Source organism: Canis lupus, chromosome 12 (genome assembly GCF_003254725.2).
Source record: "Canis lupus dingo isolate Sandy chromosome 12, ASM325472v2, whole genome shotgun sequence".
NCBI lineage: Eukaryota > Metazoa > Chordata > Mammalia > Carnivora > Canidae > Canis > Canis lupus.
Window position 1 is genome coordinate 61,473,145 of NC_064254.1, and position 18,668 is coordinate 61,491,812.

Sequence of the window (18,668 nt, forward strand, 5' to 3'; positions counted from 1 at the left end):
TAAAAAAATTGAAAAAAAAAAAAAAAAAGAAAACCCACAGCCTGTGGTATAAGAAGTATTTCTGTTTCATAGAAATTCTTAGATACACAGTGAATGTTTAATAAGTACTCTAATTAAAAAAAAACTTGTCCATTTCCCTGTTTATTTGCATCAAGATGGCTTACAGCCATATTTTTATATTTTATATTATTTTAATTCCAGTGTAGTCAACATACAGTGCTAGATTGATTTGTAAGAGATCTTCATATATTTAAAACATCACACGTTAAATTCCTATTTGTTTTTCATCTGTTTCAGACTTTTCTATTGTGTTTCACCAATTTGTCAATTCCTATGCCAGTAAGTATCTACTTTAATTCCTAAACTTGTATATTTTAATATTTGGATTAAAAGTCTTTTATTCAAAGTTGAAGCAAATAATAACCAAGGGGCATAAACAAAATTATGCTACACTTTTAAGAGCTTCTGAGACTCAAACATATGCAAATTAAAAACCTTCACTCTTTTCATGCTTCACTTAAAGCTAAATCTTTCCACCAAAACCATCAGTTATATTTCAGCACGATAACTGAAAAGATAATCCAACTGCTTATTGAATATGCTATATAGGTATAACATCTAATACTGAAACATTAGAAATTTTAGAGATGACATAGTGCTATATAAAGTTTTCTTCCCCCAGGTCAGTGTTGGCTCTAGAATCCATCGAAGTTTGAGAACACATTTTGTTTGCAAGTAAAGGCCATATGGACAGACTATAATGCACAGAAGCTGAGAGTCATCATCGGTAGATTTCATCTAAATCATAAAAAACACAAACAAAATGCATTCTGAATGATAATCTCTATTATTATTATTCACTGTCATTTACTCTAAGAGTTCATCTTTGGCAGGAACTATAACACCTATCTACAAGCAAATTGCATCCCACTACCTGACCATAAGTCCTATGTCAAGCATCTAGTTACAGATGGATGAAGCTGTAACAATCAACCGTGAAGGTATTATCCATTGACAACAGCAGAATGTGTATAAGCCTCACAATTAGAACATCTGTTATTCTATTTTCCAAATATTCTTGGTGTTTTCTTAGATTTATTCATTTATTTTAGAGAGAGTACAAGAGCCCACAAGCAGAGGGAGGGGCAAAAGGAGAAGGAGAGAAGCAGACTCCCCTTTGAGTGCATAGCCCAACGTGGAGCTTGATCCTGGACTCTGAGATCATGATCTCAGCTAAAACCAAGAGTCAAATACCTCATTGACTGAGCCACCTGGGTGCCAAATATTCTTGAATTGAAGTAAAGAAAATGGTAACTCTTCTCTGGCCATTGTAACTGCAAATTATCTAGCTTGCATGTACCAACACAGAGTATCTTAGAAATAAGTCTCCTAATCTTCCCATTTGCTTATCCTAGTGTTTATTTATTCTTGTTGTTCCACAGATGTTAGTTATGTTAGCAAAGGTTATTGTTGAATCTTAGCGTTTTTAACTTGTTTTTCTTTTGACATTCTGTTCATGCAGAAAAATCAACATGGAGTTCAAACTTCACTTTGGCACTTACTTTGGCAAGAGATTTATTTTCTCTGAGCCTCAAATTTGTTATAAGAAAAATACAAATATACAAAGTTGTTGTGAAGATTAACTGAAGTAACACATGACAGGTGCCTGGAATAGTGGTTGGCATATGCCGAGTGCACCAAAATGTTGGCATCTGATGCAGTTCTCATTTTATATGTATTATTTTGTTTTGAGATAGGACAAAGCCAATTTTTTTTCCAAAAAAAAAAAAAAAAAGTCATTGACCCATTCCAAACCCATTCCCTGATGCTAAACAGAGCTCAAATAGCTGAGAATTCCTAAGCAGGTGTCCTGAGCTCTTTAGGGTATAGTAGGTTGCCTAAAGTTTTTATTCTCTTGGCTTACAGTGATCTTAAAAAAAAAAAAAATTAAAGTGGCAGAAAATACTAGGTCAACATTATTTATTTAGTTCTATTGATATTTTAAAAGACTAATTGTTTATTTTGTCACATTTCATTATGTAAATTTATCACATTTCACTAAAAGTAACAAGAACCATAAGAATGGAGTAGAACCAGGAGCTGCTAGATAGTATATTCAGGAAAATAGGTAGAGACCCATTTCTACCCAAATCTCACTTTCTTTAAAACATAGCTTGAACAAGAAACTAAGGATAGAAAAAGAGACAGGAATAGAAACATCTACCTACCTATCTTGCTGGCAACCAAAGACACATCACTTATTTAATTTATTTGCCTTAGAATGTATATGCTTTATAAATTTATATGCTTTAGAAACTTTCAGCTTCCCACTAGAATGAGCATAGGGCTCAACATGCAAGGTGGCTCAGTCTTATTCCCTCCAGCGTCTTATGTCAGCTATTATTGGAGTCACTCAGGTGTGGACAAGGATTACTGAACTGTTGATAGAGCTCTGCCATCTAATTATTGTTTGCCCTCCACTTGTCTTTTTTGGGAGCTGATTGTTAGACCAAGCAGTTGCTATCCATGGTCCATTAGAGCTCAAAATGCCCTAATTGTTGATTTAGCTAAGTCATGGGTTATGGGAAATAGATAGGCTCTGGCTGAGGATCTACTTATTGATTGCTTTTGTGGGACTTTAAATTTTCATTTTTATTTAGACAATTAAAGGAGGTAAAAGAGATCGGATTAATATTTTTGAGTAAGACTGCATACCTGTCTAGTTGATGAGGTTATAATCGAATGCAAAAACAGGTACGGTCCTGACTGAGGAGTTTACAGTTCTGTTGAGGAGAAACACGAGAAAAAATCATTGGAAAAAGAAACTACAACCCAGATATGTCCTTCAAGAAAGCGGCACTTGGTGTTATGAAACTTTATAATGAAAATATTCCCTTGTAGCAGACTAAATTTCCATGAGGAGGACTTATTTGAGCTGGAATCTGAAGGATGAACACAAGTTCAGGAGGTGAGGAGGGGACACGGGGGCGGGGGGGAATGTGTCACATGGAGAGAGAACAAACAACAGGTGAAAGGCCCTGATATGGAAAGGAGCTTAACACCTTACCATGTACTAAGAGGAAGCCCACTGTGGCTTGGAGTAGGGTAGGTTAAGATGTGAGAAGAGAGGTCATCGGGCCAGGCTGTCATTCACAGTCACCCATGCATCTTCTCATTCATCCAATGAGTCTATATAGTGCACTAAGTAGGTGCACTGTAAACACTGGGACTAGAGCAGTGGACATGACCGGAAATGTCTCAGAGCAAGACAGCGTCAGGTGATACAAACTACTTTTCAGAGAGTAAAATCAGGCTGAAATGATGTATCCATCCCCTGAATGTTCGAGGGGAAAAAAAAAAAAAAAAAAAGCTTTCCTGAAGAAGTGATATTTCATGGGGGGGAAAAGTAAGAAAGAGCTATTCTTCGTGAGAACAAGGGGAAGAGCATTTCACGCAGAGAAACAGCTTGCGACTGACCTTAGGAAAGTAACAAGCTTCAGTTACAAAGAACAGAGGAAAGACCAATGTGACTAAAGCATAATGAGCAAGAGAAAAAGTGAACTGATGTGACACTGGAGAAAGAGGCAGGAGCTAGATCACACAGGGATTTATAGACTGGGGTAAAGAACTTAGTTATTTTCTCAAAGCGAGAGAAAGTCTTTGAAGAGTGTGCGCTGATGGTAGGAGTGGCAGTAGGAAGAGGGCATAGGTAGGTAGATCACCTACTTTTATTTTTAGAACATCAGCCTGACTTCTGGATATAAAATCAATCCTGTAGAGGCAAGATCAGAAGATTAGTTATCAGGATGTTAAATCATTCGAGCCAGGGAATGAAGATTGTTTAGATTATAGTTTAGACGAACACAAGGAGATTGATCTCAGGTTGATAGGTATTCAAGAGGATGTACTGACACATCTGGCTAAAATGAAGGAAGAAAGAAGGATGATCCCAATTTTTTGTCTTGAAATGTAGCATGGATGTTAGGGCTTTTGATTGAGACGTGGAAAATAAAAGAGAACCTTTGAAGAAAACATCTGAAGTTCAATAGTTCTGTTTCGGACAGTTAAGTTTGAAATGCCCCCTAGACATTCAAGTACAGATGTCAGATACATATTTTGAGGAAACACATCTAAATTTCTAGGGAAAGGTCAGGGCTGAACATATAATCTTGATGGTCGAAAGCATAAATGGTATAAGATGAGAGGCCCTGATGTGAAATGGAGATATTTAAGGTGAGAGGACTCAGAATCAGGCCCAGGGAGAGACCTAGGTCAAATTTAAGCTTCAGATGCTGGAAATAAGATCACACCTCCCTTAAGCTTTTCACTTGAATTATTTAAGGTTAAGCAGAGTATCCACGTGCAGTTTTCCTCAGCTTACTTGTTTTCATTACTGAGTGTGAACACAGAGTGTAGACATCTACAATTCCCACCCCTCAAACGTCAGTCTGAATACCCTTTTCAGCCTTGAATCAGCCAGGAAAAAAAATATGATTATGGCTTTTTTGGTCCTATTATACATTCACCATTAAAGGCTCCCGATATCCAGATAATCTGCTTCTCCCATACACACTAATCTACATGAAGCTCTGAACATCTCCTGTTCTACATCCTTATTACATTCTTCACATTCAGAAATTCTACAAATAACTGGGTGATGAACATTAAGGAGGGCATGTGATGCAATGAGCACTGGGTTTGATATAAGACTAATGTATCATTGGCCTCTACCTCTGAAACCAATAATACATTATATATTAATTAATTGAAGTTAAATTTGAAAATTTATAAAGGTTTTATTTATTTATTTATGAGAGACACAGGGAGAGAGGCAGAGACATAGAGGGAGAAGCAGGCTCTCTGCAGAGAGCCCGATATGGGACTTGATTTGGGGGCTCTGGGATCACACCCTGAGCCAAAGGCAGATGCTCAATCACTGCACCACTGAGGCATCCTTAAATTAAAAAAAAAAAAAAATTAAATCCTATGCCCTACGGAATTCAAAGACCATCAGCAGCAAAATATTCTATTTTTTCAATATCTTGTTTAAGCATTTCTATTATTTTACTGTACCAGAAAAAAAAAAAAAAAAAAAAAAAAACAGTTGGCTTCTCCCTGTGGACACTATCTCCCTTGCAGTCCTCTAGAGTGTTAGAAAGTATTGTCATTGTCAGGCTGGGAAGTGTGGTAGTGGTCCTTTTGTCCTTCTTTGCTTTCTTTATAGAATCTATAATCTCTCTAAAATACTCCATTTGAATAACACATCCATAGATTATGTCACCTGCTGCTCTTCATAGGACATTGTCATTTTCAGGTCCCAGTTACCCAACCTGTGTGTAGCAAAGAGGTCTGTTCTTGGCTCACTGTCCATTCTTTCCATGCTATTCAAGTCATAATTCTAGGTGATTCCAGTATACATGTACTTGAACCCCCAGGCTCCTTGTTTCCGTAATTGACATTACAATGATCGTGCCCTCAACTTGGCCTTAGCCACACACTCACATCTTATCCTGGGACTTACCATTATCAATGAAGGCAACCTACATAATAACAATTATGTGCATTTCACTCTTTGGTCATCACTTTTTTTTTTTTCTGAGTGCAGTTGACATGCAATGTTACATTAGTTTCTGGTATACAACCCAGTTATTTGACAAGTCTATGCATTATGTGATTGTCACCATAAATGTAGCTACCATCTTTCCAGTTACATCACATCATATCATTGACTGTATTCCATATGCTGTGCCTTTCATTTCTATGACTTATTCATTCCATCATTCCATTACTAGAAGCCTGTGTCTCCCTTTCCCCTTCTCATATTTTGCCCAAACCTCTCCCACTCTCTCCCTTCTGACAATCATCACTTTTTTCTCTGTGTTTATAGTTCTGATTCTGCTTTCTGTCCATTTATTATTACTTTTTTTAGATTCCACCTATGTGCAGAATCTTATGGTATTTATCTTTCTCAGTCTGGTGCATTTCACTTAGCTTAATACCTTCTAGGTCTATCTATGTTGTCATGAATGGCATAATCTCCTTTTTATGGCTATGTAATATTCCTGTGTATGTATGTGCGTGTGTACATCTTCCTCATCCATTTGCCTATTGAAGGACACTTAGGTTTCTTCCATATCTTGGTTATTGTAAATAATGTTGCAATAAACATACAGGTGCATATATGTTCTTGAATTAGTGGTTCTATTTTCTTTGGATCATATTTGGTATTTTTATTTTTTTAGGAACCTTCATGCTGTTTTCCACAATGACTATAACAATTTGTATTCCCACTTGATCTGTTCAACTACATTCTCTATTACTCCACATCTTCAATCTATTTATCCTACTAATTTTCTCCTGTCACTCGGATCTTTGCATTTTCTCCCTGCTCCTAAACTAGCTCATATGCCATTGTTAATTATAATCCCTTTTGCATACATATTCGACTTCTTGGCTTATCTCTAATTTTATTGTACTCACCTAGTAAAATCGTAAATCTGTTTAACCCAACTTTCTTAATCCAATCTAATCTAACTTTCAGCCTTTTCTATACCCCAAATTGGTGCTATGAATAAGAAAGAAGAATATTCTATTACACGGATTGCTTCACTATATATTTATAATGATAACTCTAAAATAGTCACCAATGTTTCCTGGTAATCCTATCATACTTCCCTACATGCATTTGTTCTCCTGCCACCCAAGACACAATTTCAGAGTTTCTATTCTCTCCTCAAGTTTCAGTACCATGTGTTCCACCTACATTATTAACACATGGCCTTGATTTTTACTTTCCCCAAAAAAGCAGAAACAACCTGAAAAGAACCTCCACACATTCATAACCACACATCTACCCAGCTATCACCATCCACATTCAGTCTGCTTTCCATACTGATATGTAAACACAATGTTTGCTCATGTTTACTGACTGTATATATGTTCTTAGCTGATCATTATTAACACATGGCCTTGATTTTTACTTTCCCCAAAAAAGCAGAAACAACCTGAAAAGAACCTCCACACATTCATAACCACACATCTACCCAGCTATCACCATCCACATTCAGTCTGCTTTCCATACTGATATGTAAACACAATGTTTGCTCATGTTTACTGACTGTATATATGTTCTTAGCTGATCTGTGCCACTTCAGCAATTATCCTTTTTCCTACATTGTAATTTTTACCTTTCTACTAAATTGTTCTCATTAAATATAATGTTATTCATTTAAAAAACTGTTGATTTTACTGCCCTAACCAAATACCATGTCATTTCTTTTTTCTCCTTTGCAACAAAACTCTTCTCTCTACAAATTCCTTTTCTCCTATCCTAAACAAATTCACACGAATCAGGCTGCCTTCCACAATATCCCACCTCTACTGTTCCTATTGATGTCATCAATAATGGCTACATAACTAAGCATGAATTTAAGTTTTTGGTCAGAGTTGATCATGGTTGATTTGTGCATATTAATTCATGTATATACACATCATAAATATTTCTAGCTGTAGTTATCTGTATTTATGTTAAACTAATCCTAAATTCATAGTAATATTCCCAACTCTAATCCATTACTAAATGGATCATTCTAGGTTCCTTCCTGTGCTTATTTATGAATTCCCATTTCAACAGTGGAAAACCTGGCTTCTTAACTCAATTTTTCATTGAGTTAATGCTTGCTCTCTCTGTTAAATGAATAAATATCATACATACATACATACATACTAAAAGGTGTGACACTGTTTCAAATTGGTTGCAGTATATATTTCTAGCAATATTCATAGTGTTAAGACATACCCTCACGTGAAACAACTTTATCAACTGGAGTACAGTAATGTACAACTTCCTTATTCTTATAGATTCTGCTCAGTCCCAAAGTTTCTTAAGTCAGCATCATTCTCTCCTCCATTCTCAGTGAGGTAATATCATATATTTTTAGTATAGTTAGATCGCTTTATCATACTTCATAGGTTCATTCCATCCTAGGATCTCTTGACCTCCAAATTGATCCATTAAAATTTCCATACATTAAATCTTTCTTTTTTTAAAAGATTTATTTATTTATTTATTTATTTATTTATTTATTTATTTATTTATTATAGATGGAGAGAGAGAGAGAGGCAGAGACACAGGAGGGAGAAGCAGGCTCCATGCAGAGAGCCCGATGTGGGACTCGATTCTGGGATTCCAGGATCGCACCCTGGGCCAAAGGCAGGTGCTAAACTGCTGAGCCACCCAGGGATCCCAAGATTAAATTTTTCTTATATGAAGATCTGTGGATTTTCACAATGAATCTTGTCATATATGCACCATGACATCATCATACAAAATATTTCAACACCCAAAACTATTCACTATGCTTCATATGTCCAACTATCACCTCTTCTTAAAACCCTGACAGCCACTGATGTTTTTACTATATCTATAATTTTGCCTTTCCCATATTTCATATTATTAGAATTATGCAATTTGCAGCCCTTTCACATTGACTTATTTTATTTAGCAATACGCATTTATGTTTCATCTATGTATTTGCATATCTTGATAGTCATTTCTTTTAATCACTGAATAATATTCCCATGTATGGAGGTACCAGATATATGTACCCATCTTGGATGCTTCTAGTTTTTGATGATGATAAATCAAGGTGCTACAAACTTTCATGTGTAGGTTTTAGTGTGGACAAAATTTTTCAAATCAATTGGATAAATAAGTATGTAGGAGAACAATTGCTACATTGTATAGTAGCACTGTGTTTAAAAGGTGCAACACTGGGGTGACTGGGTGGCTCAATTCGTTAAGTAGCATCTGTTTTTGGCTCAGGTCATGATCCCAGGGTCTTGGGATTGAGTCCTGAGTCTAGCCCCCTGTTCAAAAGGGAGTATATCTTTCCCTCTCCCTCTCCCTCTGCTGGCTCATCCTGCTTATGATCTCTTGCTCTCTCTGTTAAATGAATAAATATCATACATACATACATACATACTAAAAGGTGTGACACTGTTTCAAATTGGTTGTACCATTTTGGATTCCCAGAGGCAATAGATAGGAGCTCTACATTCTCATCAACAATTGGTATTATTAGATTTTTGCATTTTATCCATCTTAATTTGTGTGTAATTGTATCTATTTTTTTAATTTGCAATTCTTCACTGAGAAATGATGTTGAACAAGTTTTTAAATTTTATCTAATTATTTTATATAACATATAGGGTTTTTGATACACTATGAAATTTGTAAATGTGTTTATTTTTCTCATGGAGCTTATCTGCTATTCCCATGGAGTTTATGTGCTATAATATAAGCCCTACATAGTTTTCACATATTTAATTCACTGAAATATCATAAGCACAACCTTAACATGCATTTCTTAATAAATGACTACAGAATGAAAAAATTCTGAAGTGCATTGAATGAAGGGGAATAATGTATATTAGTGAGGAACTGCAACCAATGAGGTACAATAAAAATAAGATACATCTCTGTTATTATAGAAGGAAGAGAAAAAGTAAACAATTATTTCGGCAGCAGAAGAGGTCAATAGGACAAAGCCAATGATTAGTCCATTAGATCTGAAAGTTGACATGCCATTAGAAACTGTAGTAAGTTTCTCAATGGACATGTGGGGATGAAAGCATTGTGTTTTTGTTTTGTTTTGTTTTTTGTTTTTTTGTTAAGTAATGTTTAAAGAATAAACAAGTAGGAAAGTAGAGTTTGAGACAGAACAAAAACAATTCATTGAAGGATTTTGCTTCTATGGTGAAGAGTACAGTAAATGGGAACAATAAAGGCTCAAGAAAAGATATTTTACCACACATAACAAATGCTAAGCATGCTCCTCAGCTGATAAGAATAACCAGTATAATAGAAATATGTGGCATAAGAAAGAAGAAAATTATAGGAGTAAGTATATAGGAAGGTAAAAATACAGAACAAAAAATGGAGGCATTTTGCTTTCACAAGTGTAAGGGTATTTTATACATTATAAAAAGAGGAAAAGAAGAAAAAGGAAAAAAAATGTGTAGAGACAGATGTAGAGAGTGGAAGATTTGTAAAAAAACAAAAAGATTTGTGGTGGAATATGAGAGAAACTCCTTTCTACATTCATTAACTATTTTACAGAAAGAACATCAACTTATAGTGAGAAATGAAGGTGACAGTGGCATACAGGTAAGTATAAGACTGAAAAGAGAGAGGACAGTAAAGATAACTAGCTGTTTTTGAAGAATGGGAAAGTAAGCACATAGGACAAAGGTAGTAATATTGTCAAGTAATATCAAATTTCCAACTGGAATTTATGATTGTGAACTTTAAGTATTGAAAGTCAGTGTAATCACAGAGAGATGCAGCTGTGGTTTTGGCACAAAACTGGATTTGGCCACTTAAGGACATTAGTAATCTGTAAAGACTGAGGCAGAGAGGAGTACATCAATCAAGGTTACATTTTAGGAAAATGGTAATATAATGACTGGTATGCAATTGTTATGAGAAAAAATGTATGAGGATATAACAAGAATCTAATGTGTATAAGAGATAATGACAATATAAGGGACATGATGACTGGCGAAAACATAAGAGTCGATAGATAAGATGTCTTCATTTAGTTGTGTAATTTCTGCATTGGATTTCCCTAGAGAAAATCAAGTAGTAGGATAGGAGTTGACAGGTATTTTGAAAGGAGAGAAATTATTAGTGTTTCAATCATGGTTATAGATGGCTGAGGAGTAGTAGAATAAATGATTATTGTAGCTCTGGTATAGGAACTAAGAGACAAAACTGTAGCTATTTCCATTGTCAATATTGGTGACAGGATTCAAGTGAAAAGGAGAAGAGTCAGGCAAGTGCTAAAATGATTAAATAATCAATGAAGGGGTGTGACTGAAGTTATGTAGTTGACAGCAACAGAGATGAAAAAGTCTAATTGTATGAACTCTGAAGGGGACTGGGCATTTTGAAGAGGAAGAGCAGGTTGGAAACAATACTAGGAAGCAAGAAAAACATATACAATGAAATAAATACAGTTCCATTCTAGCTGCCTACCTGTCCATGGTATGGTCACTTAGGTGTCCAGGAGGACCAGGGACTTGAGATTTTGCCTGCTTGTAGCACCTCCAGATGAGGTGTTGTGCCACCTGGAGTAGCAGGCTTGGCATAGACCGTCTGATGGATAGCTTGGTAATCTTAGGAGTGGCATCAGGAGAAAGATACAAAAATAATCCTTATTGGGCCACCTGGGTGGTTCAGACAGTTAAGCAGCTGACTCTTGGTTTTGGCTCAGGTCATAGTCTTGAGATTGAGCCCTCTGTGAGGCTCCAAATAGTGTGGAGTCTGCTTCAGATTCTTTCTCTCTTTCCCTTCCCCTCTGCCCCCTTTTCTGCTTGGGCACATGTGTTCTCTCTCTCTCTCAAAATAAATAAATAAATAAAATCTTAAAAAGAAGAAGATCCTTGTCTTCTCTAGAAAAATGATGTGAAACTTAGCCATTTCGGGAGTTTATCTTCATCAAAAAACAACTAGCAACAGTTGAATAATTTGAAACAGAGAAGGGGACATGAAAAGAATTAAATTAAAACAAAACTTAAATCACCCTAGCTGATATGTTAGTTATTTATGGGAAAACAGAGTTATTGCAGATAAATCAATTAGAAGGCTCCTGCTAAACTCTGAGGAGAGACGGCAGTCAACTAGAACAGTGTGATGCTATTGGAGAAAGGAAGTAGATCTCTACTAACCATAGATTCAGAAGGAATTGAGCCATATGTTCTTAAATTTGAAAAATTTCAGGAACTTTCCCAGAGGATTAAAATAAAGTTATACATCTTTATGCATATAGTATAACTATATATACAATCATAAATGCAATGTATATATATATATAACATTTTAATATATCAAAATATTATTTGAGTAAATTTCATAACAACAAGGTACTCAGTATACTTGCCTTTCATTTAGGGCAATAGTTGCAATAGGTACTATCCTATTTCTCTCATTCATTCTTGAGATCAGACAAGATCGGGCGCGTTCATGGTGGTATGGCCGTAGACGCATTCATTCTCTTTAAGAATTATTTAGTAGTACTGATTTTTTTCTTTTTATTTCAAAATAAAATAATTCATAAACTTGGATTTATAAACTTTTCTTATATGGAATCATAATTTTATGTTAAGTCATCTTATTTCATGATGCTGTATATAAATAGCCATTTAAACTACTACTTACATGGGCACTAAGGAGGGCACTTGATGGGATGAGCACTGGGTGTTATATGTTGGCAAATTGAATTTAAATAAAAATAAGTAAAGGCTAAAAAAAAAACCCCACTAATTAAACCAGATCAGATTAATTCTGCTTCTGCACTATTTAAAACTGTACCTTATTGGGGATCCCTGGGTGGCTCAGCGGTTTAGCACCTGCCTTCAGCCCACGGCGTGATCCTGGAGTCTCAGGATCGAATCCCACATTGGGCTCCCTGCATGGAGCCTGCTTCTCCTTCTGCCTGTGTCTCTGCCTCTCTTTCTCTCTCTCTCTCTCTCTCTGCCTCTCATGAATAAATAAATAAAATCTTTTTAAAAACTGTACCTTATTGTATAAAACTTGCATCATTGAAATTTTCACAAGTTTTGATCATTTAATTTCTTTCATAATGCTTAAATTAATTAAAGGTAAAGTCTACTTCTGTAGATCATATGAAAGAACTGTACATTTACCTCATGATATCTTAAAGATATTTTGTTGTTATTAATGAGTTTTCAAAAAGGAGCAAAACTCATTTTGTTAATCTATTTCCTTTTTGAGATGTATACATACGAATTATTTTTCTTCATATATCATAGTAACACATCAGGAAACAAAGGCCTCACAATAATTTTGAAATATATAAAGAGATTCAATTGTAAATGAAGAAAATATTGGTAATTCAATTCAAGTTCTCAACAATTCCTATCTGAAAAAATATGCCTAGTGTAAGACCCTTTATCATCAGAAAGTCATGATTATTGTTAAAATAGAAATAGAGTGCTATCAAGATGTTTATGTCTTTGTGATCTAAATTACAAGAAAGCCACCAGCATTATGAGATATCTTCCTCAGAATTAAAAATATTTAGTGAATAAATTTCTTTCCCAGTTTTGTTCCCACAAGGGCAAATATGAGGACAATTTTGATTAACAATGGCAAAAAGCCCATCAGACAAAAGGACCAATCGAAATTGCCAAAGCAATAAAGAAAAGTAAAATAAGACAGTGTTTCTTTACAGAGACTACTTAAGTGAATTACTAAGGCATGCCCTGTCTATGCTACACAGACACAATATGCAAAAAATTTCCATGGAAAATTCTTATTATGAAATACTATATAGGCTTTTAAAACTCCGTTGTGAAAGATACAAATATTTCTATATAAATTGATAAGTGAGAAAAAGCAAATTTCAGGAAAGAATATGTAGTATAATATTAAAAAAATAAAGACAGGGTTATATACAACATACTGTATGTCAGTATCATTTACCACAATTTACTACCTCAGCTCCAGAGCCACCAATCATTGACCTCATTGTCACAACAGAGCTGGCTGTTGTAAATATCTTTCCATTGCCAATAGATGTGCGGGAGAGATGCTGCAGGATGAAAGGGAATCTTGCTGATTCTTCTGTGTTTTTTTCTGTTTTCTCCTGTGAGACCCAGTAGCCAACACCCCGTAGGACCCTCAGTGGTACTCATCTTCTAGTAGTATATAAGTCTTGGTCTGCCATCTGGGGACCAGCTCAATCCCAAAATAACCCAACATACTTCTTTACCATTGAGCAGACTGAAGCCTTGCCTTCTCCAATGGAGTCTGAACTCCATCCTAAAAAGGGTGGCAGAGGAGGGGGGCACTTTCAAGTTTATGTCTTCTTTGGTTATCTTCCATCAGCTTTAATCTCTTCTTTAGAGTTCTTTTTTGTGCCCTCTTTGAAGCTAATCTCCTATAAATATTTAATTAATCTTTATAGTAAGCCTTCTCTATTCAGATTACTGTGTAGTTTCTCTTTCCTGACTGGGCCATTGTACACACACACACACACACACACAGGATTAGAAACTTATATTTGAAATAATTAGCAGTGATTATTTCTGGATGCTTGGCTTTTGGGTACTCTTTATTTTCTTCTGTATATTTTCTCTAGTGTCTAAATTCCCTACAATAAATACATATTGCTTTTGAAATCTGAAAATATACAACACATTTAAGTAGGCATTAGTAAATTCTCCTAAGCTAAGAAAATAAAAATATATCCAGCATATTTAATCAATATTGGTAATCTAAATTTTTTTTAAAAAAGCTTAAATTGGGAGATTTTTTTATATCATCTCAGTTTTATACTATATCCTCTAAAAGGCTTAAAATGAAGTTAGGAAGGAGTAAACACAATGAAATGAATTCAACGAAAAATGTCAGACACTTATGATATCGCAATTGTTATTATAAACTAATTGCTGTTGCAGACAAGAAAAAAGAAGTGGAATTACTTTTACAAACTTGTCCTAGATAAAAATTGCTCTATTCAGTGCCCTTTAAATGGGAAGTGACAGAGGATAAACCGACCAGACAGTACAGTGGATGCATTATCAGTGTGCTGACATGGCCTCCTTTGCCTGTTCTCTCTGATTTAATGTCATCAGACACAAGGTGATTTAGAACATTCTTAGTAATAATGGAGAGGCTGAAAGCAGATGTGTAGATATTTTTAATGCCTTTTTCCTCCCCTTAGGTTTGTTCTTTAGTTAGGGTTATACTGTGGACACAATGAGTATGTTGCTAAATATAATGAAAATGAATATCAAAAGCAGATTGCATTGACAGGGAAAAAAAATCTTTTTATTCTTTCAAAAATGAATTATCATCCAGTAAAAGTAAAAAGAAATATGCATGTGTGGATTTTTTTTTCTATCAGAATTTTAAATATTTACAACTTCTAAAGTACTGCTGAAATAAAAGAATAATGACTAACTTACCAGAGGATGAGGCAACTCATAGTCCAGTTTTCAGTAAGATGGTTTAAAACAGTGGTGCTAAAAAAAAAAAAAATTAAAAAAAAATAAATAAAACAGTGGTGCTTAGGAAAAATATGGAATTTTATTAATTCATATCTTTCTTTTATGGTATGCAGACAAACAAATAACTGTTCTAAACTCTAGAAATTATTAAAAGATTCTTTTAAGTAACCTTAGGTCATCTGTTTTCCTGTAAGTCAATGTTTTTCTCAATTACTATAATCAGATTTTAAAATTTTACCTAAAATTTCTTAAGATTTGTATGCATGGCAAGTTATCACATCTAAATATTTATTTAAATTTACTTTTATAACAGCATATATTATCACACAGCTCTATCAATCTATGTCCTTTTCTTTCTTACCTGTGCAAACTCAGATTATCATTAAACATACTGAATCATACTTGATCATCCACAGGTTTATGAAGGAGACGTGTAATTGTCAACAAAATTGGCTCTTTGAGGGCAATGGTAATGTATTACTTGTTTTTTTTTTTTTTTTTTTTTTTTTTTTTTTTTTATTTATTTATGATAGTCACAGAGAGAGAGAGAGAGGCAGAGACACAGGCAGAGGGAGAAGCAGGCTCCATGCCCCGGGAGCCTGATGTGGGATTCGATCCCGGGTCTCCAGGATCGCGCCCTGGGCCAAAGGCAGGCGCCAAACCGCTGCGCCACCCAGGGATCCCAATGTATTACTTGTTTATCCATGTTGCCCAAGGACTTCTGACATACAAGTTTGCCTTTGGCTGTACCACAGCCCCACCACATACATGGCACCTTCACTTGCAAACCAGCAATCCCACCAACTTGAAACACACATGAACTTCATTTTTTTTTAATTTTATTATCCTTGAATAGCCAGGTCAGGTACAACTCCAGCAGGACCTGAACTAGTCCTGGACAATACTGGAAGGGCATAAAGTGTCCTGTTGCCTTTTTCTGGTGTGGCCTCAAATTAATCTTTCACTCTTAGCCTGGTATCCTGAATCCCTGAAGCCAGAGCAAGTATGCTTCTTGATTTCCTCATCCTCTTGGGATGTTTGCCTTTTAAATTCTTTATCATATTGCTTACTAGTGGCTGGACCTGTCAACTTATCAGAGAGAGTCCGATTGGGATAGAATTCTTCCTTCAGCTGCAATTATTTAAGCTCCACTTGACTCCTTCCAACATCCTAAAACACCCATCCTCCAAAGGGGAGAGGTGCCTGCAGCTATCTTAGATAGACTCTTCATTTTGCAGCTTACATTCCATTTTATTATTTTCAGATAATCATTATCAAAGACCTTTTTCATACACTGACACTTCAGCCTTTTACTGCTCAACTTGCTGTATTTCCTTTTCTCCTTTTTTGAGAGAAGTCCAAAATGACAGGGTCCGAATGATCTTTTACATCTATGGTTTTGTACCTGCTTACATATGCTCATAAAATCCAATTTAATTTTATTTTATTTTTATTTTATTTTTTTTATTTTTTTTTATTTTTTTTTAATTTTAGTTATTTTACTTCGAAAACTTGAAATCTCCATCATTATACCTCTTCTATCAATTATCTCTAAATCATTACTTCTGCTTTGATCAGTTACCCTTTATGATTCACAATTTATGGCTCATTTATTCATGCTGAAGCCTAAAACTTTCTTCCTTGGCAACTTTTCTTATCCCTGGATGGTCTTTGATGGTCTGCAATACATACTTAGTCACATGTGTGGTAAACACTGTTAAATTCTCAACCTAAGGTTAAGGCACTGTTTCTCAAATGTGGCTACACATTAGAAACAGAAATGGAACACAATTTCTGTGCATGAGCCACACGTCAAGAGATTGTAATTTAATCTGAGGTGGAGCCCAGGTATAGGTGATTTTAACACTGCATTTGCCCATCTTCAGCCAACCCTTCCCAAAAGATGATTCAAATGTGTAGTCAAGGAAGAAAGCTACCTGGCTAGATCATGTCAGACAGAGATAAAGTATAAGTATAATTTCTTCTTAGGGACCATATAACATAAAGAGATCCAACAAAGAAATACAAAACAATTTGAGCACAATTAAATGTAAATTGTTTTGAACTTCATGTAAAGTCCAGAAGATAGAAAAATTAAAATGACAAGTATTTTCAGAAAAAGAAATAAGAGTAACCAGTGAAGGCTTCATAGAATATCCATAACTTAAGTTGGATGTTGTGAATTTGGGTATAATTCAGAGAAGGGTGAAGAAGATATTAAAGATTAGGGGGAAAGCAGTGACAAATGACAAAAGTACTATGTCATACTTAATTTAATGTTAGAGGAAAGAAGTAGATCTGTTTGACTAGAGTATGTGTGTTTGAAAATTATGAGAAAGAGTATATAAGGTGGCAAATTCACAGAGGAGTCTATCTGCCTTCTTGTCCCATTCTGACAATTCCTAATGAAACAAACATTAGGTAGCCTACAGATTAAAATAATATGAAAGCTGATATCTAACTCTGCCATTGGAAGATATCTATGAAATGATCAACTATCCATACACATAGGGACATAGTTTCGTTAACATAGAAAACTAGGAATAAAAAAAAAAAACTTAAAAAAAGGAATATTGTCATCTATATGACAGAAACATCAAATATTTGGTTGTTAGAATGCCCACAGGGCCAGATTAGAAGAGACAACAGAATAAACTCTCAATTTTTTTCCATTCCTGTGAAAGAATGCCTGAGAAATAAAAGAAGGTCACCTTCATAAAATCATAATCTGAACCATCATTTGGAAATGTGAATACAGTCCTGTGATACGCAGGATAAGAAGTTGCAACCAGCAAGTTGTGTTGGGAAGATTTTTTTTCATTAAGTGACTACCATAAACATAAAGCCTGCAGGGTAAGGTTTCCTTTGAGAGCAGATAACTACAGAACAAATTTCTAAGTCATAGAAACTTACCCCAACCTCCACCCCTGCTCATTCAGTCAGGCTTACCATCCTACAAGCAAATTATTAGAACATCTACTATCTCAGAGCATGCAAGAGGCAATTTGAGATTTAAGTGCAAACTTTGTTTCCTGAAAGAGTAACTTAGGCAGTTTAATTTGACTTTAAAATTCAGTTTGCTTAGCTGTAAATCAGAATCACTAGAAAAGCATCTACCTTATGAGTTGTATATGTTGTATAGCATAAGTAAAATGATGCAATTAAAGCAATTAGCTCTTTTTGTTTCCTAGAAGGTAGAGGTATAGTCACAAGAAACACAGATATAGTGAAAAAGCATCCTACCAGAGTGAACTTCCATAAGATAGAGAAAGTCAGTGATGCATGTCTTATTCCCAGAGGAGACCACCAAGACTGGAAATGCCCCGTGGCCAGTAATCTGTACCTCTGAACTTCTGAAAATCAGAACCTGAAAAAAGCAAATCCTAGATCATTAAATATTTTCCTGGAGTAGGTCCCCAAGAAAGGAGCTCCTTACAGAATCACAGTAACTACCAGTCTAAAAAATATATGTATTTACTACAATCTAAAATATTTTAGAACATCACAATGAAAGTGTTGATAAGATACTAAAACTTGAGAAAGTCGAAGGTAGTTCACTTAGAACTCAAAAGGGACATAAAAGCTTATAAGTACAGATAGAAAATATGATAGGCATGGATTTATAGCCAGGC

General features: G+C 35.1%; 1 long non-coding RNA gene across 1 annotated transcript in view; it reads right to left on the reverse strand.

The window, feature by feature from the left end:
- LOC112658342 (uncharacterized) overlaps positions 1-18,406 on the reverse strand; it is a 179,801-nt gene extending 161,395 nt beyond the window's left edge. Inside the window, exons 1-2 of the long non-coding RNA XR_007401336.1 lie at positions 18,280-18,406; positions 14,995-15,051 (exon numbers count right to left, since the gene is read on the reverse strand). This is a non-coding gene — a long non-coding RNA (uncharacterized LOC112658342). The remainder of the gene's footprint in view (positions 1-14,994; positions 15,052-18,279) is intronic.
- Positions 18,407-18,668: the final 262 nt, after the last annotated feature.